This window comes from Hemiscyllium ocellatum, unplaced genomic scaffold (assembly GCF_020745735.1).
Source record: "Hemiscyllium ocellatum isolate sHemOce1 unplaced genomic scaffold, sHemOce1.pat.X.cur. scaffold_1023_pat_ctg1, whole genome shotgun sequence".
In the NCBI taxonomy this organism is placed as follows: Eukaryota; Metazoa; Chordata; class Chondrichthyes; order Orectolobiformes; family Hemiscylliidae; genus Hemiscyllium; species Hemiscyllium ocellatum.
The window spans coordinates 33303-57131 of record NW_026867643.1 but is presented as its reverse complement, the minus strand read 5'-3'; the positions used below and the strand labels follow the sequence as shown (position 1 = coordinate 57131).

Genomic DNA, 23829 nt, shown 5'->3' with positions numbered 1-23829 from the left:
GCATGGTCAGTCGGAGCAAAAGTAAGGAAGTCGTTCGTTTCTGCAGTGTTTCACAATACTACCTTTCCCGTGAGCAGTCGAACAGACTAAATGATTGTGCTACAGACTGCGACGACAAGCTCCGCTGAAAAGTAATCCTTTAAAACCGGTGTAAGCAACGCAAGGTTATTGGGGTACACCGCGTGGAAACAGAGACTTCGGTGTATCTCATCCATGCTCACCACATCACCAAAATTAAACAAGTCCCGTTCCACAGCATTTCTCCTCAATCCCTCTAAACCCATCCTATCCAGAAACTCATCCGATTACCATTGCAATTTTCTGAGTGCAATAGCCTCCTCCACTCCCTCTGGTAGCTCATTCCATACACCCACAACCTTGTGAGTGGAAAATGTGCGTCGGGGTCCTTTGTCAATTTCAGACCACTCACCTTAAACCTATGCTCTCGAGTTTCCAACTCACCCTAGCTTGTGTAAAACACGTAAATACTCAGTTTACAACCCTTCCATAAAACCATGTCGCAGCCGTTATGCTGCCGGGAAAGTTGTCCCAGCTTATTCCACTTCACATTCCAGTCCAAACATTGACGACATCCTTGTCTATATTTTGTCACTAATTTCAGTCTATATTTTTTGACTTTTTCAAGATGTCAATTTCCCTGGATAACAACGAGCTATTGGAAAAAGAAAGGTGAAACGTAGAATGGCTTCAACTTTCAGTGCTGGATGCCACAGAGCCGCAACGCGCTCGGCTGAAGCTCGTTTCTGTAGTGTAGTGGTCATCACGTTCGCCTCACACGCGAAAGGTCCCCAGTTCGAAGCTGGGCAGAAACTGCTTTGCTCTTCAATTGCAGCCTTTTACACGGACAAGAACGGAGCTTTCTTGCTTGCTCTCCCATCTGCGAAAATGCTCGAACAAATCTGCTCTCTTTGTGAAATGTGATGCACTTCCATTTAATTAGTGAGCAAAGCATTGTAAAGGCTTGTTCTGATCAGAACCATTGTAAAACCTGGTTCTGATCATAAGTCATTCTGTTTGAGAGTGTAGTTACCGCGTTCTGATCCCTTCCACGAAAAACTGTCCCGCATTTGCATTCCTTGCGCAGGCGGACCGGTTCAAAGACAGGGAAGAAGCTGATGCGCTGGTGCTACTGATCAGCGCACCACTGATTCCTGAACTAGTCTGTCTGTCAAATGTAAACCAAAGTCGTCTCTGCAAGGCCTCATTTGGAAACTCTCTGTCGTTATTCAACGTGCGAGAATTGGCAGCAGAGGTGCTGAATCATGGTTTGGATCAGTTCGCACGTTAGTGACTCATTCAATCAGCAACAGCAATGAAAGAAATTGCACTCCCAGAGGAACCTCTGGACTTGTGATTTCATAGCGTCGCTAGTATTAAGGTGAGCCCCGAGATCTAAGCCATGTTGGAAATGAAACGGAGGAATTGACAGAGAGGCTGCAGAATAACATCGCAACCTTTTGGTTTTCTTTAAATCACTGACGAGCAGGAAACTGTAAACGGGCAGGGCGAGTGGGAAAGTGAGGCAGTTGCAGCTCTGGTGAAACTCCTTCTTTGTAAGTCACTCAGCACCAAGAGACGTGAAGGTGACTCATGCCTGAGAACTCTTCACATCGAGAACAAAAAGCAATCAAGTGCAGTTAGCACCTCTCCCGGAATTGGGGTGGGGTGAGATAATTACCTTTTGACTTCAGTTACTATGTTCAGAAACTGCCTTTTAAATTGAGGTGAACAGAAACTGCATTTCTAATGAGCACCATGGAATTTAGCAAGATTTATTGAGTCGCTTCTCGTCGCTTCCCACACAGGTTTCCAAGTCAGTCGGTATCGATGTGGCTCATGTCCAGGTGTGAATATCCCTGCAGCCAATTGCACGGTTAAGGTAAAAGGCAAGGAAAGTGGCATCTCGAACCAGCCCCGAGGTCATATCATCCTCACAAGGTGATCTGTCGTTCTAGGATTGTAATGCTACCTCCGGTTTTAGGGTGGAGAACATTCTTTGCCAAACAGACACAGTGACTGAAAATATAGTGCACGGTATGATGTGGAACACGGCCTGCTCAGCTTTGTGCATTTTCCCTGTAGTCCGGTGTGTTTCGTGTTCCGTGTAAACGTGAACGTTGTCCTGTTTCGAGCAATCGGTGAAATCATTCAGCAAAGCAAGAATCAAAATTGAAGTAATGTCAAGCAGCTCATGGTGATTTGACCAAATCATTACCGAACATATATTCTCACGCAGTCAAAGATACATTTCTGGCTGAAAAGAGTCTGAGAAGATAGACACAGCTTACCATTGATTTTTGTCTGGATTGATGGGCTTTCATTATCTGCTGCGAAATAGACATTGTAGCCGGGCACATACCAGCTGCTGTGCGAGTCGGACAGGGACCATGGAACCCTTTTCATGTGACTTTGCATGTGTGGTTATGCAGGAGCACAATTCGAAATGCAAGAAAATGGGCGCTCAGACAGTCTGGTAGTATGGCCGAGCGGTCTAAGGCGCTGGATCCGGGTTCCAGTCCTGAAAGGGGCGTGGGTTCGAATCCCACCACTGCCATTTCAGCTGATCAACTCCACTACTCGAATGCTGCTTCGATCCCCGCTGCATTGATCTTCTCGGAGAATTAACTGTGGACAGGTGCCGAGTATTGTCAGGTCTCTCAGCTGCCATGATGTTATTCGCCTCGCCTGCAGAAAATCGCAAGCAGCTCAGCGATTGGTTAATGTTCCAGGCAAGTTGAGGTTTTACTGGAACCGAATGGAGACTGTTATTTCATCGCTGTTGTGAAACAAAGTCCGGCGGTGAGTCGATTCATCGTTATTTGGCTTTCTGGCGAATGGGAAAATCTTTCCAATGCATATGTTATTGAATTTCTCCCATTTCCTGCATTTCCGTCCTGGAGACACCGGAAGGGAAAGGTAATCTAATCGAGACTGTGATTGGTGAAATTCACTTTTTTATGGCCCATACTTATTATATTCTTTCTTTCTCTCTTTTCAGCATTGTCTGGGAAGTGGTGGTGCACTAAGGCTGCAGTATGTTTGAAAGAGTAGTTTGGAATTGCCCTGTTGTTAGTTGTGAGATTACTTTATGCCTCATGCCCTCGGACTGTCTCACATTTAGCATTCATGCTTCGCTGTGTCTGAACATGCATTAGGTATGCCAGTTTTGTTTGTGTTCCGTGTTAAATGCTTTCTGTTTGCGATTCGGTCAATACATTACGAGTTAACAGGGGTTCTGAGGTAACTTGCAGCAGCAAAAATCCTCAACTGAGGATCTGGGAAAGTTTCACGAAGCATGGTCAGTCGGAGCAAAAGTAAGGAAGTCGTTCGTTTCTGCAGTGTTTCACAATACTACCTTTCCCGTGAGCAGTCGAACAGACTAAATGATTGTGCTACAGACTGCGACGACAAGCTCCGCTGAAAAGTAATCCTTTAAAACCGGTGTAAGCAACGCAAGGTTATTGGGGTACACCGCGTGGAAACAGAGACTTCGGTGTATCTCATCCATGCTCACCACATCACCAAAATTAAACAAGTCCCGTTCCACAGCATTTCTCCTCAATCCCTCTAAACCCATCCTATCCAGAAACTCATCCGATTACCATTGCAATTTTCTGAGTGCAATAGCCTCCTCCACTCCCTCTGGTAGCTCATTCCATACACCCACAACCTTGTGAGTGGAAAATGTGCGTCGGGGTCCTTTGTCAATTTCAGACCACTCACCTTAAACCTATGCTCTCGAGTTTCCAACTCACCCTAGCTTGTGTAAAACACGTAAATACTCAGTTTACAACCCTTCCATAAAACCATGTCGCAGCCGTTATGCTGCCGGGAAAGTTGTCCCAGCTTATTCCACTTCACATTCCAGTCCAAACATTGACGACATCCTTGTCTATATTTTGTCACTAATTTCAGTCTATATTTTTTGACTTTTTCAAGATGTCAATTTCCCTGGATAACAACGAGCTATTGGAAAAAGAAAGGTGAAACGTAGAATGGCTTCAACTTTCAGTGCTGGATGCCACAGAGCCGCAACGCGCTCGGCTGAAGCTCGTTTCTGTAGTGTAGTGGTCATCACGTTCGCCTCACACGCGAAAGGTCCCCAGTTCGAAGCTGGGCAGAAACTGCTTTGCTCTTCAATTGCAGCCTTTTACACGGACAAGAACGGAGCTTTCTTGCTTGCTCTCCCATCTGCGAAAATGCTCGAACAAATCTGCTCTCTTTGTGAAATGTGATGCACTTCCATTTAATTAGTGAGCAAAGCATTGTAAAGGCTTGTTCTGATCAGAACCATTGTAAAACCTGGTTCTGATCATAAGTCATTCTGTTTGAGAGTGTAGTTACCGCGTTCTGATCCCTTCCACGAAAAACTGTCCCGCATTTGCATTCCTTGCGCAGGCGGACCGGTTCAAAGACAGGGAAGAAGCTGATGCGCTGGTGCTACTGATCAGCGCACCACTGATTCCTGAACTAGTCTGTCTGTCAAATGTAAACCAAAGTCGTCTCTGCAAGGCCTCATTTGGAAACTCTATGTCGTTATTCAACGTGCGAGAATTGGCAGCAGAGGTGCTGAATCATGGTTTGGATCAGTTCGCACGTTAGTGACTCATTCAATCAGCAACAGCAATGAAAGAAATTGCACTCCCAGAGGAACCTCTGGACTTGTGATTTCATAGCGTCGCTAGTATTAAGGTGAGCCCCGAGATCTAAGCCATGTTGGAAATGAAACGGAGGAATTGACAGAGAGGCTGCAGAATAACATCGCAACCTTTTGGTTTTCTTTAAATCACTGACGAGCAGGAAACTGTAAACGGGCAGGGCGAGTGGGAAAGTGAGGCAGTTGCAGCTCTGGTGAAACTCCTTCTTTGTAAGTCACTCAGCACCAAGAGACGTGAAGGTGACTCATGCCTGAGAACTCTTCACATCGAGAACAAAAAGCAATCAAGTGCAGTTAGCACCTCTCCCGGAATTGGGGTGGGGTGAGATAATTACCTTTTGACTTCAGTTACTATGTTCAGAAACTGCCTTTTAAATTGAGGTGAACAGAAACTGCATTTCTAATGAGCACCATGGAATTTAGCAAGATTTATTGAGTCGCTTCTCGTCGCTTCCCACACAGGTTTCCAAGTCAGTCGGTATCGATGTGGCTCATGTCCAGGTGTGAATATCCCTGCAGCCAATTGCACGGTTAAGGTAAAAGGCAAGGAAAGTGGCATCTCGAACCAGCCCCGAGGTCATATCATCCTCACAAGGTGATCTGTCGTTCTCGGATTGTAATGCTACCTCCGGTTTTAGGGTGGAGAACATTCTTTGCCAAACAGACACAGTGACTGAAAATATAGTGCACGGTATGATGTGGAACACGGCCTGCTCAGCTTTGTGCATTTTCCCTGTAGTCCGGTGTGTTTCGTGTTCCGTGTAAACGTGAACGTTGTCCTGTTTCGAGCAATCGGTGAAATCATTCAGCAAAGCAAGAATCGAAATTGAAGTAATGTCAAGCAGCTCATGGTGATTTGACCAAATCATTACCGAACATATATTCTCACGCAGTCAAAGATACATTTCTGGCTGAAAAGAGTCTGAGAAGATAGACACAGCTTACCATTGATTTTTGTCTGGATTGATGGGCTTTCATTATCTGCTGCGAAATAGACATTGTAGCCGGGCACATACCAGCTGCTGTGCGAGTCGGACAGGGACCATGGAACCCTTTTCATGTGACTTTGCATGTGTGGTTATGCAGGAGCACAATTCGAAATGCAAGAAAATGGACGCTCAGGCTGTCTGGTAGTGTGGCCGAGCGGTCTAAGGCGCTGGATCCAGGTTCAAGTCCTGAAAGGGGCGTGGGTTCGAATCCCACCACTGCCATTTCAGCTGATCAACTCCACTACTCGAATGCTGCTTCGATCCCCGCTGCATTGATCTTCTCGGAGAATTAACTGTGGACAGGTGCCGAGTATTGTCAGGTCTCTCAGCTGCCATGATGTTATTCGCCTCGCCTGCAGAAAATCGCAAGCAGCTCAGCGATTGGTTAATGTTCCAGGCAAGTTGAGGTTTTACTGGAACCGAATGGAGACTGTTATTTCATCGCTGTTGTGAAACAAAGTCCGGCGGTGAGTCGATTCATCGTTATTTGGCTTTCTGGCGAATGGGAAAATCTTTCCAATGCATATGTTATTGAATTTCTCCCATTTCCTGCATTTCCGTCCTGGAGACACCGGAAGGGAAAGGTAATCTAATCGAGACTGTGATTGGTGAAATTCACTTTTTTATGGCCCATACTTATTATATTCTTTCTTTCTCTCTTTTCAGCATTGTCTGGGAAGTGGTGGTGCACTAAGGCTGCAGTATGTTTGAAAGAGTAGTTTGGAATTGCCCTGTTGTTAGTTGTGAGATTACTTTATGCCTCATGCCCTCGGACTGTCTCACATTTAGCATTCATGCTTCGCTGTGTCTGAACATGCATTAGGTATGCCAGTTTTGTTTGTGTTCCGTGTTAAATGCTTTCTGTTTGCGATTCGGTCAATACATTACGAGTTAACAGGGGTTCTGAGGTAACTTGCAGCAGCAAAAATCCTCAACTGAGGATCTGGGAAAGTTTCACGAAGCATGGTCAGTCGGAGCAAAAGTAAGGAAGTCGTTCGTTTCTGCAGTGTTTCACAATACTACCTTTCCCGTGAGCAGTCGAACAGACTAAATGATTGTGCTACAGACTGCGACGACAAGCTCCGCTGAAAAGTAATCCTTTAAAACCGGTGTAAGCAACGCAAGGTTATTGGGGTACACCGCGTGGAAACAGAGACTTCGGTGTATCTCATCCATGCTCACCACATCACCAAAATTAAACAAGTCCCGTTCCACAGCATTTCTCCTCAATCCCTCTAAACCCATCCTATCCAGAAACTCATCCGATTACCATTGCAATTTTCTGAGTGCAATAGCCTCCTCCACTCCCTCTGGTAGCTCATTCCATACACCCACAACCTTGTGAGTGGAAAATGTGCGTCGGGGTCCTTTGTCAATTTCAGACCACTCACCTTAAACCTATGCTCTCGAGTTTCCAACTCACCCTAGCTTGTGTAAAACACGTAAATACTCAGTTTACAACCCTTCCATAAAACCATGTCGCAGCCGTTATGCTGCCGGGAAAGTTGTCCCAGCTTATTCCACTTCACACTCCAGTCCAAACATTGACGACATCCTTGTCTATATTTTGTCACTAATTTCAGTCTATATTTTTTGACTTTTTCAAGATGTCAATTTCCCTGGATAACAACGAGCTATTGGAAAAAGAAAGGTGAAACGTAGAATGGCTTCAACTTTCAGTGCTGGATGCCACAGAGCCGCAACGCGCTCGGCTGAAGCTCGTTTCTGTAGTGTGGTGGTCATCACGTTCGCCTCACACGCGAAAGGTCCCCAGTTCGAAGCTGGGCAGAAACTGCTTTGTTCTTCAATTGCAGCCTTTTACACGGACAAGAACGGAGCTTTCTTGCTTGCTCTCCCATCTGCGAAAATGCTCGAACAAATCTGCTCTCTTTGTGAAATGTGATGCACTTCCATTTAATTAGTGAGCAAAGCATTGTAAAGGCTTGTTCTGATCAGAACCATTGTAAAACCTGGTTCTGATCATAAGTCATTCTGTTTGAGAGTGTAGTTACCGCGTTCTGATCCCTTCCACGAAAAACTGTCCCGCATTTGCATTCCTTGCGCAGGCGGACCGGTTCAAAGACAGGGAAGAAGCTGATGCGCTGGTGCTACTGATCAGCGCACCACTGATTCCTGAACTAGTCTGTCTGTCAAATGTAAACCAAAGTCGTCTCTGCAAGGCCTCATTTGGAAACTCTATGTCGTTATTCAACGTGCGAGAATTGGCAGCAGAGGTGCTGAATCATGGTTTGGATCAGTTCGCACGTTAGTGACTCATTCAATCAGCAACAGCAATGAAAGAAATTGCACTCCCAGAGGAACCTCTGGACTTGTGATTTCATAGCGTCGCTAGTATTAAGGTGAGCCCCGAGATCTAAGCCATGTTGGAACTGAAACGGAGGAATTGACAGAGAGGCTGCAGAATAACATCGCAACCTTTTGGTTTTCTTTAAATCACTGACGAGCAGGAAACTGTAAACGGGCAGGGCGAGTGGGAAAGTGAGGCAGTTGCAGCTCTGGTGAAACTCCTTCTTTGTAAGTCACTCAGCACCAAGAGACGTGAAGGTGACTCATGCCTGAGAACTCTTCACATCGAGAACAAAAAGCAATCAAGTGCAGTTAGCACCTCTCCCGGAATTGGGGTGGGGTGAGATAATTACCTTTTGACTTCAGTTACTATGTTCAGAAACTGCCTTTTAAATTGAGGTGAACAGAAACTGCATTTCTAATGAGCACCATGGAATTTAGCAAGATTTATTGAGTCGCTTCTCGTCGCTTCCCACACAGGTTTCCAAGTCAGTCGGTATCGATGTGGCTCATGTCCAGGTGTGAATATCCCTGCAGCCAATTGCACGGTTAAGGTAAAAGGCAAGGAAAGTGGCATCTCGAACCAGCCCCGAGGTCATATCATCCTCACAAGGTGATCTGTCGTTCTCGGATTGTAATGCTACCTCCGGTTTTAGGGTGGAGAACATTCTTTGCAAAACAGACACAGTGACTGAAAATATAGTGCACGGTATGATGTGGAACACGGCCTGCTCAGATTTGTGCATTTTCCCTGTAGTCCGGTGTGTTTCGTGTTCCGTGTAAACGTGAACGTTGTCCTGTTTCGAGCAATCGGTGAAATCATTCAGCAAAGCAAGAATCGAAATTGAAGTAATGTCAAGCAGCTCATGGTGATTTGACCAAATCATTACCGAACATATATTCTCACGCAGTCAAAGATACATTTCTGGCTGAAAAGAGTCTGAGAAGATAGACACAGCTTACCATTGATTTTTGTCTGGATTGATGGGCTTTCATTATCTGCTGCGAAATAGACATTGTAGCCGGGCACATACCAGCTGCTGTGCGAGTCGGACAGGGACCATGGAACCCTTTTCATGTGACTTTGCATGTGTGGTTATGCAGGAGCACAATTCGAAATGCAAGAAAATGGACGCTCAGGCTGTCTGGTAGTGTGGCCGAGCGGTCTAAGGCGCTGGATCCAGGTTCAAGTCCTGAAAGGGGCGTGGGTTCGAATCCCACCACTGCCATTTCAGCTGATCAACTCCACTACTCGAATGCTGCTTCGATCCCCGCTGCATTGATCTTCTCGGAGAATTAACTGTGGACAGGTGCCGAGTATTGTCAGGTCTCTCAGCTGCCATGATGTTATTCGCCTCGCCTGCAGAAAATCGCAAGCAGCTCAGCGATTGGTTAATGTTCCAGGCAAGTTGAGGTTTTACTGGAACCGAATGGAGACTGTTATTTCATCGCTGTTGTGAAACAAAGTCCGGCGGTGAGTCGATTCATCGTTATTTGGCTTTCTGGCGAATGGGAAAATCTTTCCAATGCATATGTTATTGAATTTCTCCCATTTCCTGCATTTCCGTCCTGGAGACACCGGAAGGGAAAGGTAATCTAATCGAGACTGTGATTGGTGAAATTCACTTTTTTATGGCCCATACTTATTATATTCTTTCTTTCTCTCTTTTCAGCATTGTCTGGGAAGTGGTGGTGCACTAAGGCTGCAGTATGTTTGAAAGAGTAGTTTGGAATTGCCCTGTTGTTAGTTGTGAGATTACTTTATGCCTCATGCCCTCGGACTGTCTCACATTTAGCATTCATGCTTCGCTGTGTCTGAACATGCATTAGGTATGCCAGTTTTGTTTGTGTTCCGTGTTAAATGCTTTCTGTTTGCGATTCGGTCAATACATTACGAGTTAACAGGGGTTCTGAGGTAACTTGCAGCAGCAAAAATCCTCAACTGAGGATCTGGGAAAGTTTCACGAAGCATGGTCAGTCGGAGCAAAAGTAAGGAAGTCGTTCGTTTCTGCAGTGTTTCACAATACTACCTTTCCCGTGAGCAGTCGAACAGACTAAATGATTGTGCTACAGACTGCGACGACAAGCTCCGCTGAAAAGTAATCCTTTAAAACCGGTGTAAGCAACGCAAGGTTATTGGGGTACACCGCGTGGAAACAGAGACTTCGGTGTATCTCATCCATGCTCACCACATCACCAAAATTAAACAAGTCCCGTTCCACAGCATTTCTCCTCAATCCCTCTAAACCCATCCTATCCAGAAACTCATCCGATTACCATTGCAATTTTCTGAGTGCAATAGCCTCCTCCACTCCCTCTGGTAGCTCATTCCATACACCCACAACCTTGTGAGTGGAAAATGTGCGTCGGGGTCCTTTGTCAATTTCAGACCACTCACCTTAAACCTATGCTCTCGAGTTTCCAACTCACCCTAGCTTGTGTAAAACACGTAAATACTCAGTTTACAACCCTTCCATAAAACCATGTCGCAGCCGTTATGCTGCCGGGAAAGTTGTCCCAGCTTATTCCACTTCACACTCCAGTCCAAACATTGACGACATCCTTGTCTATATTTTGTCACTAATTTCAGTCTATATTTTTTGACTTTTTCAAGATGTCAATTTCCCTGGATAACAACGAGCTATTGGAAAAAGAAAGGTGAAACGTAGAATGGCTTCAACTTTCAGTGCTGGATGCCACAGAGCCGCAACGCGCTCGGCTGAAGCTCGTTTCTGTAGTGTAGTGGTCATCACGTTCGCCTCACACGCGAAAGGTCCCCAGTTCGAAGCTGGGCAGAAACTGCTTTGTTCTTCAATTGCAGCCTTTTACACGGACAAGAACGGAGCTTTCTTGCTTGCTCTCCCATCTGCGAAAATGCTCGAACAAATCTGCTCTCTTTGTGAAATGTGATGCACTTCCATTTAATTAGTGAGCAAAGCATTGTAAAGGCTTGTTCTGATCAGAACCATTGTAAAACCTGGTTCTGATCATAAGTCATTCTGTTTGAGAGTGTAGTTACCGCGTTCTGATCCCTTCCACGAAAAACTGTCCCGCATTTGCATTCCTTGCGCAGGCGGACCGGTTCAAAGACAGGGAAGAAGCTGATGCGCTGGTGCTACTGATCAGCGCACCACTGATTCCTGAACTAGTCTGTCTGTCAAATGTAAACCAAAGTCGTCTCTGCAAGGCCTCATTTGGAAACTCTCTGTCGTTATTCAACGTGCGAGAATTGGCAGCAGAGGTGCTGAATCATGGTTTGGATCAGTTCGCACGTTAGTGACTCATTCAATCAGCAACAGCAATGAAAGAAATTGCACTCCCAGAGGAACCTCTGGACTTGTGGTTTCATAGCGTCGCTAGTATTAAGGTGAGCCCCGAGATCTAAGCCATGTTGGAACTGAAACGGAGGAATTGACAGAGAGGCTGCAGAATAACATCGCAACCTTTTGGTTTTCTTTAAATCACTGACGAGCAGGAAACTGTAAACGGGCAGGGCGAGTGGGAAAGTGAGGCAGTTGCAGCTCTGGTGAAACTCCTTCTTTGTAAGTCACTCAGCACCAAGAGACGTGAAGGTGACTCATGCCTGAGAACTCTTCACATCGAGAACAAAAAGCAATCAAGTGCAGTTAGCACCTCTCCCGGAATTGGGGTGGGGTGAGATAATTACCTTTTGACTTCAGTTACTATGTTCAGAAACTGCCTTTTAAATTGAGGTGAACAGAAACTGCATTTCTAATGAGCACCATGGAATTTAGCAAGATTTATTGAGTCGCTTCTCGTCGCTTCCCACACAGGTTTCCAAGTCAGTCGGTATCGATGTGGCTCATGTCCAGGTGTGAATATCCCTGCAGCCAATTGCACGGTTAAGGTAAAAGGCAAGGAAAGTGGCATCTCGAACCAGCCCCGAGGTCATATCATCCTCACAAGGTGATCTGTCGTTCTCGGATTGTAATGCTACCTCCGGTTTTAGGGTGGAGAACATTCTTTGCAAAACAGACACAGTGACTGAAAATATAGTGCACGGTATGATGTGGAACACGGCCTGCTCAGATTTGTGCATTTTCCCTGTAGTCCGGTGTGTTTCGTGTTCCGTGTAAACGTGAACGTTGTCCTGTTTCGAGCAATCGGTGAAATCATTCAGCAAAGCAAGAATCGAAATTGAAGTAATGTCAAGCAGCTCATGGTGATTTGACCAAATCATTACCGAACATATATTCTCACGCAGTCAAAGATACATTTCTGGCTGAAAAGAGTCTGAGAAGATAGACACAGCTTACCATTGATTTTTGTCTGGATTGATGGGCTTTCATTATCTGCTGCGAAATAGACATTGTAGCCGGGCACATACCAGCTGCTGTGCGAGTCGGACAGGGACCATGGAACCCTTTTCATGTGACTTTGCATGTGTGGTTATGCAGGAGCACAATTCGAAATGCAAGAAAATGGACGCTCAGGCTGTCTGGTAGTGTGGCCGAGCGGTCTAAGGCGCTGGATCCAGGTTCAAGTCCTGAAAGGGGCGTGGGTTCGAATCCCACCACTGCCATTTCAGCTGATCAACTCCACTACTCGAATGCTGCTTCGATCCCCGCTGCATTGATGTTCTCGGAGAATTAACTGTGGACAGGTGCCGAGTATTGTCAGGTCTCTCAGCTGCCATGATGTTATTCGCCTCGCCTGCAGAAAATCGCAAGCAGCTCAGCGATTGGTTAATGTTCCAGGCAAGTTGAGGTTTTACTGGAACCGAATGGAGACTGTTATTTCATCGCTGTTGTGAAACAAAGTCCGGCGGTGAGTCGATTCATCGTTATTTGGCTTTCTGGCGAATGGGAAAATCTTTCCAATGCATATGTTATTGAATTTCTCCCATTTCCTGCATTTCCGTCCTGGAGACACCGGAAGGGAAAGGTAATCTAATCGAGACTGTGATTGGTGAAATTCACTTTTTTATGGCCCATACTTATTATATTCTTTCTTTCTCTCTTTTCAGCATTGTCTGGGAAGTGGTGGTGCACTAAGGCTGCAGTATGTTTGAAAGAGTAGTTTGGAATTGCCCTGTTGTTAGTTGTGAGATTACTTTATGCCTCATGCCCTCGGACTGTCTCACATTTAGCATTCATGCTTCGCTGTGTCTGAACATGCATTAGGTATGCCAGTTTTGTTTGTGTTCCGTGTTAAATGCTTTCTGTTTGCGATTCGGTCAATACATTACGAGTTAACAGGGGTTCTGAGGTAACTTGCAGCAGCAAAAATCCTCAACTGAGGATCTGGGAAAGTTTCACGAAGCATGGTCAGTCGGAGCAAAAGTAAGGAAGTCGTTCGTTTCTGCAGTGTTTCACAATACTACCTTTCCCGTGAGCAGTCGAACAGACTAAATGATTGTGCTACAGACTGCGACGACAAGCTCCGCTGAAAAGTAATCCTTTAAAACCGGTGTAAGCAACGCAAGGTTATTGGGGTACACCGCGTGGAAACAGAGACTTCGGTGTATCTCATCCATGCTCACCACATCACCAAAATTAAACAAGTCCCGTTCCACAGCATTTCTCCTCAATCCCTCTAAACCCATCCTATCCAGAAACTCATCCGATTACCATTGCAATTTTCTGAGTGCAATAGCCTCCTCCACTCCCTCTGGTAGCTCATTCCATACACCCACAACCTTGTGAGTGGAAAATGTGCGTCGGGGTCCTTTGTCAATTTCAGACCACTCACCTTAAACCTATGCTCTCGAGTTTCCAACTCACCCTAGCTTGTGTAAAACACGTAAATACTCAGTTTACAACCCTTCCATAAAACCATGTCGCAGCCGTTATGCTGCCGGGAAAGTTGTCCCAGCTTATTCCACTTCACACTCCAGTCCAAACATTGACGACATCCTTGTCTATATTTTGTCACTAATTTCAGTCTATATTTTTTGACTTTTTCAAGATGTCAATTTCCCTGGATAACAACGAGCTATTGGAAAAAGAAAGGTGAAACGTAGAATGGCTTCAACTTTCAGTGCTGGATGCCACAGAGCCGCAACGCGCTCGGCTGAAGCTCGTTTCTGTAGTGTAGTGGTCATCACGTTCGCCTCACACGCGAAAGGTCCCCAGTTCGAAGCTGGGCAGAAACTGCTTTGTTCTTCAATTGCAGCCTTTTACACGGACAAGAACGGAGCTTTCTTGCTTGCTCTCCCATCTGCGAAAATGCTCGAACAAATCTGCTCTCTTTGTGAAATGTGATGCACTTCCATTTAATTAGTGAGCAAAGCATTGTAAAGGCTTGTTCTGATCAGAACCATTGTAAAACCTGGTTCTGATCATAAGTCATTCTGTTTGAGAGTGTAGTTACCGCGTTCTGATCCCTTCCACGAAAAACTGTCCCGCATTTGCATTCCTTGCGCAGGCGGACCGGTTCAAAGACAGGGAAGAAGCTGATGCGCTGGTGCTACTGATCAGCGCACCACTGATTCCTGAACTAGTCTGTCTGTCAAATGTAAACCAAAGTCGTCTCTGCAAGGCCTCATTTGGAAACTCTCTGTCGTTATTCAACGTGCGAGAATTGGCAGCAGAGGTGCTGAATCATGGTTTGGATCAGTTCGCACGTTAGTGACTCATTCAATCAGCAACAGCAATGAAAGAAATTGCACTCCCAGAGGAACCTCTGGACTTGTGATTTCATAGCGTCGCTAGTATTAAGGTGAGCCCCGAGATCTAAGCCATGTTGGAAATGAAACGGAGGAATTGACAGAGAGGCTGCAGAATAACATCGCAACCTTTTGGTTTTCTTTAAATCACTGACGAGCAGGAAACTGTAAACGGGCAGGGCGAGTGGGAAAGTGAGGCAGTTGCAGCTCTGGTGAAACTCCTTCTTTGTAAGTCACTCAGCACCAAGAGACGTGAAGGTGACTCATGCCTGAGAACTCTTCACATCGAGAACAAAAAGCAATCAAGTGCAGTTAGCACCTCTCCCGGAATTGGGGTGGGGTGAGATAATTACCTTTTGACTTCAGTTACTATGTTCAGAAACTGCCTTTTAAATTGAGGTGAACAGAAACTGCATTTCTAATGAGCACCATGGAATTTAGCAAGATTTATTGAGTCGCTTCTCGTCGCTTCCCACACAGGTTTCCAAGTCAGTCGGTATCGATGTGGCTCATGTCCAGGTGTGAATATCCCTGCAGCCAATTGCACGGTTAAGGTAAAAGGCAAGGAAAGTGGCATCTCGAACCAGCCCCGAGGTCATATCATCCTCACAAGGTGATCTGTCGTTCTCGGATTGTAATGCTACCTCCGGTTTTAGGGTGGAGAACATTCTTTGCAAAACAGACACAGTGACTGAAAATATAGTGCACGGTATGATGTGGAACACGGCCTGCTCAGATTTGTGCATTTTCCCTGTAGTCCGGTGTGTTTCGTGTTCCGTGTAAACGTGAACGTTGTCCTGTTTCGAGCAATCGGTGAAATCATTCAGCAAAGCAAGAATCGAAATTGAAGTAATGTCAAGCAGCTCATGGTGATTTGACCAAATCATTACCGAACATATATTCTCACGCAGTCAAAGATACATTTCTGGCTGAAAAGAGTCTGAGAAGATAGACACAGCTTACCATTGATTTTTGTCTGGATTGATGGGCTTTCATTATCTGCTGCGAAATAGACATTGTAGCCGGGCACATACCAGCTGCTGTGCGAGTCGGACAGGGACCATGGAACCCTTTTCATGTGACTTTGCATGTGTGGTTATGCAGGAGCACAATTCGAAATGCAAGAAAATGGACGCTCAGGCTGTCTGGTAGTGTGGCCGAGCGGTCTAAGGCGCTGGATCCAGGTTCAAGTCCTGAAAGGGGCGTGGGTTCGAATCCCACCACTGCCATTTCAGCTGATCAACTCCACTACTCGAATGCTGCTTCGATCCCCGCTGCATTGATCTTCTCGGAGAATTAACTGTGGACAGGTGCCGAGTATTGTCAGGTCTCTCAGCTGCCATGATGTTATTCGCCTCCCCTGCAGAAAATCGCAAGCAGCTCCGCGATTGGTTAATGTTCCAGGCAAGTTGAGGTTTTACTGGAACCGAATGGAGACTGTTATTTCATCGCTGTTGTGAAACAAAGTCCGGCGGTGAGTCGATTCATCGTTATTTGGCTTTCTGGCGAATGGGAAAATCTTTCCAATGCATATGTTATTGAATTTCTCCCATTTCCTGCATTTCCGTCCTGGAGACACCGGAAGGGAAAGGTAATCTAATCGAGACTGTGATTGGTGAAATTCACTTTTTTATGGCCCATACTTATTATATTCTTTCTTTCTCTCTTTTCAGCATTGTCTGGGAAGTGGTGGTGCACTAAGGCTGCAGTATGTTTGAAAGAGTAGTTTGGAATTGCCCTGTTGTTAGTTGTGAGATTACTTTATGCCTCATGCCCTCGGACTGTCTCACATTTAGCATTCATGCTTCGCTGTGTCTGAACATGCATTAGGTATGCCAGTTTTGTTTGTGTTCCGTGTTAAATGCTTTCTGTTTGCGATTCGGTCAATACATTACGAGTTAACAGGGGTTCTGAGGTAACTTGCAGCAGCAAAAATCCTCAACTGAGGATCTGGGAAAGTTTCACGAAGCATGGTCAGTCGGAGCAAAAGTAAGGAAGTCGTTCGTTTCTGCAGTGTTTCACAATACTACCTTTCCCGTGAGCAGTCGAACAGACTAAATGATTGTGCTACAGACTGCGACGACAAGCTCCGCTGAAAAGTAATCCTTTAAAACCGGTGTAAGCAACGCAAGGTTATTGGGGTACACCGCGTGGAAACAGAGACTTCGGTGTATCTCATCCATGCTCACCACATCACCAAAATTAAACAAGTCCCGTTCCACAGCATTTCTCCTCAATCCCTCTAAACCCATCCTATCCAGAAACTCATCCGATTACCATTGCAATTTTCTGAGTGCAATAGCCTCCTCCACTCCCTCTGGTAGCTCATTCCATACACCCACAACCTTGTGAGTGGAAAATGTGCGTCGGGGTCCTTTGTCAATTTCAGACCACTCACCTTAAACCTATGCTCTCGAGTTTCCAACTCACCCTAGCTTGTGTAAAACACGTAAATACTCAGTTTACAACCCTTCCATAAAACCATGTCGCAGCCGTTATGCTGCCGGGAAAGTTGTCCCAGCTTATTCCACTTCACACTCCAGTCCAAACATTGACGACATCCTTGTCTATATTTTGTCACTAATTTCAGTCTATATTTTTTGACTTTTTCAAGATGTCAATTTCCCTGGATAACAACGAGCTATTGGAAAAAGAAAGGTGAAACGTAGAATGGCTTCAACTTTCAGTGCTGGATGCCACAGAGCCGCAACGCGCTCGGCTGAAGCTCGTTTCTGTAGTGTAGTGGTCATCACGTTCGCCTCCCACGCGAAAGGTCCCCAGTTCGAAGCTGGGCAGAAACTGCTTTGCTCTTCAATTGCAGCCTTTTACACGGACAAGAACGGAGCTTTCTTGCTTGCTCTCCCATCTGCGAAAATGCTCGAACAAATCTGCTCTCTTTGTGAAATGTGATGCACTTCCATTTAATTAGTGAGCAAAGCATTGTAAAGGCTTGTTCTGATCAGAACCATTGTAAAACCTGGTTCTGATCATAAGTCATTCTGTTTGAGAGTGTAGTTACCGCGTTCTGATCCCTTCCACGAAAAACTGTCCCGCATTTGCATTCCTTGCGCAGGCGGACCGGTTCAAAGACAGGGAAGAAGCTGATGCGCTGGTGCTACTGATCAGCGCACCACTGATTCCTGAACTAGTCTGTCTGTCAAATGTAAACCAAAGTCGTCTCTGCAAGGCCTCATTTGGAAACTCTCTGTCGTTATTCAACGTGCGAGAATTGGCAGCAGAGGTGCTGAATCATGGTTTGGATCAGTTCGCACGTTAGTGACTCATTCAATCAGCAACAGCAATGAAAGAAATTGCACTCCCAGAGGAACCTCTGGACTTGTGATTTCATAGCGTCGCTAGTATTAAGGTGAGCCCCGAGATCTAAGCCATGTTGGAACTGAAACGGAGGAATTGACAGAGAGGCTGCAGAATAACATCGCAACCTTTTGGTTTTCTTTAAATCACTGACGAGCAGGAAACTGTAAACGGGCAGGGCGAGTGGGAAAGTGAGGCAGTTGCAGCTCTGGTGAAACTCCTTCTTTGTAAGTCACTCAGCACCAAGAGACGTGAAGGTGACTCATGCCTGAGAACTCTTCACATCGAGAACAAAAAGCAATCAAGTGCAGTTAGCACCTCTCCCGGAATTGGGGTGGGGTGAGATAATTACCTTTTGACTTCAGTTACTATGTTCAGAAACTGCCTTTTAAATTGAGGTGAACAGAAACTGCATTTCTAATGAGCACCATGGAATTTAGCAAGATTTATTGAGTCGCTTCTCGTCGCTTCCCACACAGGTTTCCAAGTCAGTCGGTATCGATGTGGCTCATGTCCAGGTGTGAATATCCCTGCAGCCAATTGCACGGTTAAGGTAAAAGGCAAGGAAAGTGGCATCTCGAACCAGCCCCGAGGTCATATCATCCTCACAAGGTGATCTGTCGTTCTCGGATTGTAATGCTACCTCCGGTTTTAGGGTGGAGAACATTCTTTGCAAAACAGACACAGTGACTGAAAATATAGTGCACGGTATGATGTGGAACACGGCCTGCTCAGATTTGTGCATTTTCCCTGTAGTCCGGTGTGTTTCGTGTTCCGTGTAAACGTGAACGTTGTCCTGTTTCGAGCAATCGGTGAAATCATTCAGCAAAGCAAGAATCGAAATTGAAGTAATGTCAAGCAGCTCATGGTGATTTGACCAAATCATTACCGAACATATATTCTCACGCAGTCAAAGATACATTTCTGGCTGAAAAGAGTCTGAGAAGATAGACACAGCTTACCATTGATTTTTGTCTGGATTGATGGGCTTTCATTATCTGCTGCGAAATAGACATTGTAGCCGGGCACATACCAGCTGCTGTGCGAGTCGGACAGGGACCATGGAACCCTTTTCATGTGACTTTGCATGTGTGGTTATGCAGGAGCACAATTCGAAATGCAAGAAAATGGACGCTCAGGCTGTCTGGTAGTGTGGCCGAGCGGTCTAAGGCGCTGGATCCAGGTTCCAGTCCTGAAAGGGGCGTGGGTTCGAATCCCACCACTGCCATTTCAGCTGATCAACTCCACTGCTCGAATGCTGCTTCGATCCCCGCTGCATTGATGTTCTCGGAGAATTAACTGTGGACAGGTGCCGAGTATTGTCAGGTCTCTCAGCTGCCATGATGTTATTCGCCTCGCCTGCAGAAAATCGCAAGCAGCTCAGCGATTGGTTTATGTTCCAGGCAAGTTGGGGTTTTACTGGAACCGAATGGAGACTGTTATTTCATCGCTGTTGTGAAACAAAGTCCGGCGGTGAGTCGATTCATCGTTATTTGGCTTTCTGGCGAATGGGAAAATCTTTCCAATGCATATGTTATTGAATTTCTCCCATTTCCTGCATTTCCGTCCTGGAGACACCGGAAGGGAAAGGTAATCTAATCGAGACTGTGATTGGTGAAATTCACTTTTTTATGGCCCATACTTATTATATTCTTTCTTTCTCTCTTTTCAGCATTGTCTGGGAAGTGGTGGTGCACTAAGGCTGCAGTATGTTTGAAAGAGTAGTTTGGAATTGCCCTGTTGTTAGTTGTGAGATTACTTTATGCCTCATGCCCTCGGACTGTCTCACATTTAGCATTCATGCTTCGCTGTGTCTGAACATGCATTAGGTATGCCAGTTTTGTTTGTGTTCCGTGTTAAATGCTTTCTGTTTGCGATTCGGTCAATACATTACGAGTTAACAGGGGTTCTGAGGTAACTTGCAGCAGCAAAAATCCTCAACTGAGGATCTGGGAAAGTTTCACGAAGCATGGTCAGTCGGAGCAAAAGTAAGGAAGTCGTTCGTTTCTGCAGTGTTTCACAATACTACCTTTCCCGTGAGCAGTCGAACAGACTAAATGATTGTGCTACAGACTGCGACGACAAGCTCCGCTGAAAAGTAATCCTTTAAAACCGGTGTAAGCAACGCAAGGTTATTGGGGTACACCGCGTGGAAACAGAGACTTCGGTGTATCTCATCCATGCTCACCACATCACCAAAATTAAACAAGTCCCGTTCCACAGCATTTCTCCTCAATCCCTCTAAACCCATCCTATCCAGAAACTCATCCGATTACCATTGCAATTTTCTGAGTGCAATAGCCTCCTCCACTCCCTCTGGTAGCTCATTCCATACACCCACAACCTTGTGAGTGGAAAATGTGCGTCGGGGTCCTTTGTCAATTTCAGACCACTCACCTTAAACCTATGCTCTCGAGTTTCCAACTCACCCTAGCTTGTGTAAAACACGTAAATACTCAGTTTACAACCCTTCCATAAAACCATGTCGCAGCCGTTATGCTGCCGGGAAAGTTGTCCCAGCTTATTCCACTTCACACTCCAGTCCAAACATTGACGACATCCTTGTCTATATTTTGTCACTAAGTTCAGTCTATATTTTTTGACTTTTTCAAGATGTCAATTTCCCTGGATAACAACGAGCTATTGGAAAAAGAAAGGTGAAACGTAGAATGGCTTCAACTTTCAGTGCTGGATGCCACAGAGCCGCAACGCGCTCGGCTGAAGCTCGTTTCTGTAGTGTAGTGGTCATCACGTTCGCCTCACACGCGAAAGGTCCCCAGTTCGAAGCTGGGCAGAAACTGCTTTGTTCTTCAATTGCAGCCTTTTACACGGACAAGAACGGAGCTTTCTTGCTTGCTCTCCCATCTGCGAAAATGCTCGAACAAATCTGCTCTCTTTGTGAAATGTGATGCACTTCCATTTAATTAGTGAGCAAAGCATTGTAAAGGCTTGTTCTGATCAGAACCATTGTAAAACCTGGTTCTGATCATAAGTCATTCTGTTTGAGAGTGTAGTTACCGCGTTCTGATCCCTTCCACGAAAAACTGTCCCGCATTTGCATTCCTTGCGCAGGCGGACCGGTTCAAAGACAGGGAAGAAGCTGATGCGCTGGTGCTACTGATCAGCGCACCACTGATTCCTGAACTAGTCTGTCTGTCAAATGTAAACCAAAGTCGTCTCTGCAAGGCCTCATTTGGAAACTCTCTGTCGTTATTCAACGTGCGAGAATTGGCAGCAGAGGTGCTGAATCATGGTTTGGATCAGTTCGCACGTTAGTGACTCATTCAATCAGCAACAGCAATGAAAGAAATTGCACTCCCAGAGGAACCTCTGGACTTGTGATTTCATAGCGTCGCTAGTATTAAGGTGAGCCCCGAGATCTAAGCCATGTTGGAACTGAAACGGAGGAATTGACAGAGAGGCTGCAGAATAACATCGCAACCTTTTGGTTTTCTTTAAATCACTGACGAGCAGGAAACTGTAAACGGGCAGGGCGAGTGGGAAAGTGAGGCAGTTGCAGCTCTGGTGAAACTCCTTCTTTGTAAGTCACTCAGCACCAAGAGACGTGAAGGTGACTCATGCCTGAGAACTCTTCACATCGAGAACAAAAAGCAATCAAGTGCAGTTAGCACCTCTCCCGGAATTGGGGTGGGGTGAGATAATTACCTTTTGACTTCAGTTACTATGTTCAGAAACTGCCTTTTAAATTGAGGTGAACAGAAACTGCATTTCTAATGAGCACCATGGAATTTAGCAAGATTTATTGAGTCGCTTCTCGTCGCTTCCCACACAGGTTTCCAAGTCAGTCGGTATCGATGTGGCTCATGTCCAGGTGTGAATATCCCTGCAGCCAATTGCACGGTTAAGGTAAAAGGCAAGGAAAGTGGCATCTCGAACCAGCCCCGAGGTCAGAGCATCCTCACAAGGTGATCTGTCGTTCTCGGATTGTAATGCTACCTCCGGTTTTAGGGTGGAGAACATTCTTTGCAAAACAGACACAGTGACTGAAAATATAGTGCACGGTATGATGTGGAACACGGCCTGCTCAGCTTTGTGCATTTTCCCTGTAGTCCGGTGTGTTTCGTGTTCCGTGTAAACGTGAAAGTTGTCCTGTTTCGAGCAATCATTGAGCAAAGCAAGAATCGAAATTGAAGTAATGTCAAGCAGCTCATGGTGATTTGACCAAATCGTAAGCGAACGTATACTCTCACGCACTCACAGAAACATTTGTAGCTGAAAAGAGTCTGAGTAGGTAGACTCAGCTTACCATTGATTTTTGTCTGGATTGAGGGGCTCCTTCTTTGTGTTTCACTCAGCAACCAGAGACATGAAGGTGACTCTGGCAGAGAGCTCTTCACATCGAGAACAAAGAGCACTCAAGGGCAGTTAGCACCTCTTTGACATCTTCTGGGGTGGGGTGGGGCAATCACCTTTTGACTTCTGTTAATATCCTCAAAAACTGAAAGTTGTCCTGTTTCGAGCAGAGGACGAAATCATTTACCAAAGCAACAATCCAAATACCAGCAATATCATGCAGCTCATGGTTACTTTGCCCAATCATATCCGAATATACAGTCTCTCATACAGACATTACATTTGTGGCTTTAGCAAATCTCAGAAGCTTGATTCCAGCTATCAAATGATTTTTGGCTGGATTGAATGTTTGTTGCGAGATTGATATTGTAGTTGGTCATATCCCTGCAGCTGTGCCAGCAGGAGAGGGATCACAGAACTGTTTCCCTGTGACTTTGCTTCTAATGTTTCACAGGAGCACCATGGAAGGTGTAAGACAATACACTGCAGCTGTGGCTGGTTTCGTGGCCAAGTGACCGAAGGAACTGCTTTCTCACTACAAACTCTCAGGTGGCTCGAGTTCAGATCCAACCGCTGCCCTTTGTGGGTGTGCTGTTTGTTTTACTGCAGCCTGTTAAATGCTGCTGTGTTTAAATTCCAACACAACCATGTGGTTTTGCTTTTGGAAATGTACCTCTGATTTGGGAGAGTGCACACTCTCTATCCTGTCAGTGTTTATGCTGTTATGATCACGTTTGCGTCCCACATGAAATGTCCCCGTCCTCAAGCGGTTCTACTGCTGCATCATGTTCCGGCCAAGTTGTGTTATTCACTGTTTTCACTGAAACAGAACGGAGATTGGTATTGCATCGCTGTCGTGAAACAAAATCCTGCAGTGACTTTACTTCCCATTATTTGGTGTTCCGGCGAATGGGAAAATAATTCCACTACATTGTGATGTCATATGGTCTTAAATTTCTTTTATTTCCTTCCCTTCTGCCCTGGAGATGGAGGAAGCAGGCACTGCCGCATTGTTGATCGGATGGGCAAATTAATCTAAACGAGACTGTGTTTGGGAATCTCTTAACTTTTCATGGTCCGTTCATGTTCAGTTCTTTCTTTTCCCTCATTTCGGAGCTTTCCGGGAGGTGGCGGTGCACCAAGTTTCCAATACATTTTGGGAGTGCAGTTTGGAATTCCGCTGAAGGATCTGGGAGCTGTTTATGGCTGATTGCCCTCGCACTGTCCCCAGAACAGCATTCATGCTTCAATGTCTCTTAAAATGCATTTTAAACAAACTCCCATTTCCCAGCATCTGGCCCCTATCCCACTAAACCTTTCCTATCCAGAAGCTCAGCCGGTTGCCTTTGAAATCTTCTGAGTGTACGAGCCTCCTCCACTTCCTCTGGTAGCTGATTCCATACACGCACAACCTTCTGTGTGGGAAAGGTGCCTCATTCCGTTTTATATTTTACCCGTCTCACCTTAAACCTATGCTCTCCAGTTTTTAACTCGCCCCATATTGCAGAGATCAATAACTCAAATTTTTCTGTTGACAAACCTTCCTTAAGGTCATGCCTGACGATGAAGGGTAAGACGTCCCAGCATGTTCAGGCTCG

General features: G+C 45.6%; 13 non-coding genes across 13 annotated transcripts; all 13 read left to right on the top strand.

The window, feature by feature from the left end:
- Window positions 1-760: 760 nt before the first annotated feature.
- trnav-cac (transfer RNA valine (anticodon CAC)) lies at window positions 761-833 on the top strand. The gene has a single exon. It is a non-coding gene; the product is annotated as a tRNA-Val (tRNA).
- A 1660-nt stretch (window positions 834-2493) lies between these two features.
- trnap-cgg (transfer RNA proline (anticodon CGG)) lies at window positions 2494-2575 on the top strand. The gene has a single exon. It is a non-coding gene; the product is annotated as a tRNA-Pro (tRNA).
- A 1499-nt stretch (window positions 2576-4074) lies between these two features.
- trnav-cac (transfer RNA valine (anticodon CAC)) lies at window positions 4075-4147 on the top strand. Its single transcript has one exon. It is a non-coding gene; the product is annotated as a tRNA-Val (tRNA).
- Window positions 4148-5807: 1660 nt separating this feature from the next.
- On the top strand, window positions 5808-5889 carry trnal-cag (transfer RNA leucine (anticodon CAG)). The gene has a single exon. It is a non-coding gene; the product is annotated as a tRNA-Leu (tRNA).
- Window positions 5890-7388: 1499 nt separating this feature from the next.
- Window positions 7389-7461, top strand: trnav-cac (transfer RNA valine (anticodon CAC)). Its single transcript has one exon. It is a non-coding gene; the product is annotated as a tRNA-Val (tRNA).
- A 1660-nt stretch (window positions 7462-9121) lies between these two features.
- trnal-cag (transfer RNA leucine (anticodon CAG)) lies at window positions 9122-9203 on the top strand. The gene has a single exon. It is a non-coding gene; the product is annotated as a tRNA-Leu (tRNA).
- Window positions 9204-10702: 1499 nt separating this feature from the next.
- Window positions 10703-10775, top strand: trnav-cac (transfer RNA valine (anticodon CAC)). Its single transcript has one exon. It is a non-coding gene; the product is annotated as a tRNA-Val (tRNA).
- Window positions 10776-12435: 1660 nt separating this feature from the next.
- Window positions 12436-12517, top strand: trnal-cag (transfer RNA leucine (anticodon CAG)). The gene has a single exon. It is a non-coding gene; the product is annotated as a tRNA-Leu (tRNA).
- A 1499-nt stretch (window positions 12518-14016) lies between these two features.
- Window positions 14017-14089, top strand: trnav-cac (transfer RNA valine (anticodon CAC)). The gene has a single exon. It is a non-coding gene; the product is annotated as a tRNA-Val (tRNA).
- Window positions 14090-15749: 1660 nt separating this feature from the next.
- Window positions 15750-15831, top strand: trnal-cag (transfer RNA leucine (anticodon CAG)). The gene has a single exon. It is a non-coding gene; the product is annotated as a tRNA-Leu (tRNA).
- Window positions 15832-17330: 1499 nt separating this feature from the next.
- On the top strand, window positions 17331-17403 carry trnag-ccc (transfer RNA glycine (anticodon CCC)). The gene has a single exon. It is a non-coding gene; the product is annotated as a tRNA-Gly (tRNA).
- Window positions 17404-19063: 1660 nt separating this feature from the next.
- On the top strand, window positions 19064-19145 carry trnal-cag (transfer RNA leucine (anticodon CAG)). Its single transcript has one exon. It is a non-coding gene; the product is annotated as a tRNA-Leu (tRNA).
- A 1499-nt stretch (window positions 19146-20644) lies between these two features.
- trnav-cac (transfer RNA valine (anticodon CAC)) lies at window positions 20645-20717 on the top strand. Its single transcript has one exon. It is a non-coding gene; the product is annotated as a tRNA-Val (tRNA).
- The last annotated feature ends 3112 nt before the right edge of the window (window positions 20718-23829 follow it).